This window comes from Papaver somniferum, chromosome 11 (genome assembly GCF_003573695.1).
Source record: "Papaver somniferum cultivar HN1 chromosome 11, ASM357369v1, whole genome shotgun sequence".
In the NCBI taxonomy this organism is placed as follows: domain Eukaryota; kingdom Viridiplantae; phylum Streptophyta; class Magnoliopsida; order Ranunculales; family Papaveraceae; genus Papaver; species Papaver somniferum.
The window spans coordinates 124,104,990-124,110,546 of NC_039368.1; positions in this window are offsets into that span (position 1 = coordinate 124,104,990).

Below are 5,557 nucleotides of genomic sequence, written 5' to 3' on the forward strand. Positions count from 1 at the left end.
GAATAGTCTAAACCATCATAAATAATCTGTACAAGTTTCATATTATCAAATCCATGGTGAGGACACTGAGATAGGAGATCATTGAATCGCTCTAAAAACCTATAAAGAGACTCTCCCTCTTGTTGCACACTAGCACTAATTTTCTGCCTAACAGCTGCAGTTTTATGCTTAGGGTAGAATTTCATATAGAAGGCAGCGATAAGTTCCTGCCATGTTTCTATGGATTCAGACGGTAGGTTGTTAAGCCAGGTCTTGGCTTTATCTCTCAAGGAAAAGGGAAACATTTTAAGTTTCAAGACTTCATCAGTAAGGTCTTTTATTCTAATTGTCCCACAGATTTCCTCAAAGTCCCTAATATGGAAATAAGGGTTCTCATCATCTTTTCCTAAGAATATAGAGATCATCTGAAAAATACTAGGTTTTATCTCAAAATTAGCCGTAGTGGCTGGCAATTTAATGCATGAAGCTCGATTGGTCCTAGTTGGGAACATGTAATCTTTCAAAGTTGCCATCGCTGGCACAACAGAAGTACTAGGGGTACTTTTATCACTCAGAGATAAATTCTCAAAACTGAAGTTTCCAAAAACAGGGCTCTCAAAAGAAGAGTCTTCGAGCTCCCTGCTTAAATCAGAAGAACTACTAGGTTTTTCGCTAATCAATCGACCTAGAGTATCTCTTTTCCAAGCCCTAACAAAATCGGGCATACACTGAAAAGAATTCAAAAAGAAATAAAAAAAATCCTAACATGAAGGTTCTAGCAATCACACAGCAGGCTGACTCGACTTTACCACATCAAACCTAAAGATTTCTAGCAAACAACAAGCATGATGGCTCCACTTAGATTGTTTCTAGACCAGCTTCTAATCCTTCGAAAGGGAATTCGTTACAATTTAAGCAAACCCCTCTGGAATCAATCCGAGTTAAAGCAAGTTTAATCGAGGCGAGGGAAGCTCAGTGGAGCTTTGATACCCAAAACCTCACCGATCCAATGCGGCGCAGTCACGCATTCAACTCGCAGAAACCGTCAAGAACTTCGAGTTGTGCTTAAAAGAGTAACCAATATTTTTCGAATGATTGTCCTGTTAAGCTCGATACCCTATAGGTCTCTTTCTATTCCAAATTTTAGGCTTAGGTTCGCTTTAGGTTTCGTTTTCCTAAGGCGGGCAAGAAGGGAGCGGTGATGAAATCCGAACCCTTATCTTATATGGTCCAGTCCTTGACCTTTACTAGGAATTTAAAAACAGTCCATATTCAAGTCCTCAGCATATATTCACCTTAAGGAGTCCAGTAACCCGCTTGCAGGAGATTCGCGGGTGTTTAGAATTTTACCTCCCGTACCAGACGGGCGAAGAACCGCTGAAGTCGACTCGGGCCACGACTCCTATGCCGTGTGCGAACCCGAGGGGCCGAGACGATATCGTAATCGTCGTCCTTCCCTGCACACAGTTTATATTTAAGGATACCCTTCCGTAGGGTTTAAAAATAAAAATAAAAATGTCCAAAGTCCATAAAAAAAATACAAAAGAAAAGAAAGTCTAAAAAAAAATAAAATACAAAAATAAAAATGTCTCCCTTTTTTTTTCTCTCTTTTACAAAATAAAGAAAATCTTCTTCTTTCGCTCCTTTAGCTTTGCTTTTCGCTCCCAAACTTTAAGTAAATAACCACAAGCTTTGGCAAAATTGTCTTTCGCTCCAATCTTCAAAAATCTACAAGGAAAAAAAAACCCAAAAACGTAAAGAAGAACAAAAATAATAAAAATAAAAAAAAATCTAAAAAAAATGCTAACTAAACACAGATCCCCGGCAGCGGCGCCAAAAATTTGATGGTTTATCAAAAGTGATTGTAGTAGTGGTAAAAACTGGGTCTTTTCAGACTTGTGAAGAAAATTTTTTTTATAGATTTAAATTAAACAGGCAACTAAATAAAATAATTCAAAGTTTTGGAGAAAAATACCAAGACTAGGATTCCACCATTGACCAAATAAATAGTAAACTCTAAATAATATTCATGCAATTCTATCTTTAAAAATAATTCTAATATTTGCCTAATATATTCTTGAAGTAATAGTTGTAATCAAAGAGTATAAAACATCAAAAGTATTTAAAACCCAGCATGCTTCATCAAATTAATTCACAACTATTCAATAAGAACTAATATTTCAATTCAATCCCATGCAAATAATCAAATAATAATATTGCAAATAAATAGTAAAATTAGAATTATACCAATTAATGTGGAACAATGGCTTCCTCCGTCGCCTTGGCTAATGAGTTTAGCTCCTCATCCCAAAAACATAATCATAAGATGTATCCATGGCTTAATAATGTGTTTTTATTGATGAAAATGGTGTAAAAAGAAGTTTGCAACGCTGTATAAATGTTACAGCGTCACTGTTACAAAGTGGAAAAGGCTGAAAATAAACGATACAAGCCTCTGCTGTTGTAAAACAACGACAGTTGGGTGTTGAAATTAAGACTGCTGAAGAACGACGGACTCTGCGAGTCTGTTCTTCGTGTTCTTCAGGTTCTTCAATGGCAGCAGCAGCACCAATTCTCTGTAACTTCTTTGTTTCGGCTCTCCTGGACTCCAAACTCTCTCCTAAGGGTTTCTAACCCTTCTATGACTTGAACCAACTCTTATATAGTCTTTTAATCCCCAAAAATCTCTACTGAATCCGACTTTTTCTTTTCTCTTTCTTCTCTGCGCTGTTGAGAGAATATCTCTCTCTGATCTCCCTGTACGCGTTTATGAGCTATTATATTGCCCCAAAACTCTCCCAAGACTTGAACAGGACCAAGTAGAGTTTTCTTTAGCGTAAAACTCTCCCAAAATCTCCTCAAAAAATCTTTGAAACGTAAACAGAACCATACGTGTCCTATTTGGACTCTGATTTCTTCTCCCGGCTATTCCAGCCCAATGTGATCGATCAAAACACATGTACCAGCTCTGTTTAGTCCATTCACATCCAGCCCAACTGATTTTGGGGGTTGAATCTCTTTAGAAACCGTCCATTAATCGAATCCAACTCTGCCAGTAAACATGCATGAAGTTTCCCGCCAAAACATTAATTTGAAAACGTGAAGAAATGTGATCTCCCCCTATCCAGTTCTGGTGTCCCTTTAGCAGATGCCTGGAAATGGGTCACCCCTTAGGTTACCCCTTATCCAAAGTGAGAGTCCGTATAGTAATTTTCTCCCACGAGCGCAAAAACCACTTTTTTAGCCAATTTCGCCGCAAAAGCTTATTTCTCCAGAAATACCTACAGGGACATAAAAAGCCATAATAAGTACAAAAAATGGGTACTAACACAATATACAATTGGGCTATATTAGACACATAAATGTGTCTATCAAATACTCAGTGTCATTATCTTGTAAAATCTCATAGTGATTATAATTAATGGGAATACCAGGATTAGATATAGGAGGTGAGCCTTCATTGGTAACATCAATAATCTTCTTATAAGGTACTGCAACCTCTGGAATAGGTGGAGCAGTATTTCCTGAAGGGCCAGTTTTATCAATCATAAGTAAAGTCTCCTTAGGTGCAGTTGGTTGAACTTCTGGAGTAGTTGTAGCAGAAGTAGAACCAATATTTACTGAAGTATTAGCTTTATCAGTTAAAAGTGGATATTCCACAATTTTAGGAGTTTGAACTACTTTTGGAGTAGATTTTGTATCAGAAGAACCATTGCCATCCTTGTTTTTGTTGGGAGTAGCCTTTGGATCCTTTCTCATTTACTTGTTTAGTGACTCATTAAGAAGGTGCCATGTAATCTTGCATTCGCTACATAACTTAGGTAAATTGGTGAGAATAACTCCTTGAGGAAAATCTCCAAATCTATTAATTATCCAAAGTTTGTTGGGAATAGTCTTAGCTAAATCAATCTCAGTTAACACCTTTGCATAGTACCCACTATGGTATTGAAGAGTAGAAACATCCACTTTAATTGGAATTCCAATAGCTCTCCTAATGGTAAACAATGTTTTTTCATTCCAATATTCCTGGCTCAAACTAGGAAAATAAACTCAAATCATTGCTTTAGATGTGACTTTGATTCTCTGATCTGAAGATGTCCTGAACCTAATAAAACATTATATCCCTGTCATTAAAGACCTTTGAATTATATGTTCTTTCACTCTAATGGTGAAACTGTGGTTTTTGAGAAATGATATTTGTTATGATAATGGTAAACTTGATTATCTCAAGATTCAAAATAAAATCAAGAAAATAGCCCATGATTACCATTGTAGAATAAAAGGTTCCATGTGGGGGAATGATGCTGAGAAGGAAATCCTATTATTCTTTCATATTCAATATATCAAACTAAGAAGACACATGATAACTACTATTTTTTTCTATTTCCCTGTGAAATATGAACTTCTCTTATGTTGTGATGGGGATTCTAGGGGCAACCCTGGAATTGCAAGCTATGGGTTGTTGTTAGGAATTGTGCAGGAGCCTTTGTCTATGCTGAAACTGGTGGTCTGGAAGTTTTTTCTAATTACATAGCAGAATTCTAGTATAACAGCTCTGGAATGGGCTCTTGAAAACCAGAAGACAAAGATTATTCTTCAATCAGACTCAAAGGCTTGTATTATGTCCTTAAAGCAGCAAAGAATACCTTGGTTCCTACTAGCTAGATGGTATAAAATCATCACCAACTCACTGTCTATTTCCTATAGACATGTTTACAGGGAGATCAACTTCTCTGCTGACCATTTTGCCAAAAAGAGAGTTCATTTGATGAAGGGCCAGAGGTTATGCTTTGTTGAAAGACCAGGAAGTCTAGTTAGAATGGAAATCCATGATCAACTTTACTATAGGTTTCATTAATTTAGTTTCTCTTTTGGTTGATTTTTGTTACTTTGTAGTTCTTTATTTTCTTCTCTTTTTGTAAGCCTTTGGGCATGAATTTTTGTTTGGTCTTTTTAAAAATAAAATAAAAAATGTGAAAGTATTTCAACCACCATAATGAACATGAAAGGGTAGAGGATCTCCATGTCGCACTCCTTTTTTGGATTCGAAACATTTTTGTGGACTCACCGTTAATAAGAATTGAGATTCTGACACTCGAAATACAAAAATTAACCAAGTTCCTCCAGCCAGAACCAAAGCCAAATCTCTCTAATACAATGTCCAAGCAATTCCAATTTATTTTATCAAATGCTTTCTCAAAATCAACCTTGCACACAATCCCAGCTTGTTTGATCTTAATCTCGAATCAATGACTTCAGACGCAATTAAAATCCCATCATTTATTTGCCTAACATATATAAAACAACCTCGATAATTAGCAATAACATAAGTTAGAACTAACTTCAACCTGTCTGCTAAAATCTTTGAAATTATCTTGTAAACACCACTAATTAGGCTTGTTGGCCTGAAATTATGAAAACTAACAGAAGCACTGACTTTTGGAATAGTTTTAAAGAAGTACAATTTAACCTCCAATCCAGAGAGGCATTACTTTCAAATTCCTTAATCACATTCATCAAATCCTCCTTGATAATTTTCCAAGTTGTTTTATAAAATTCCATAGTGAACCCATAGGCC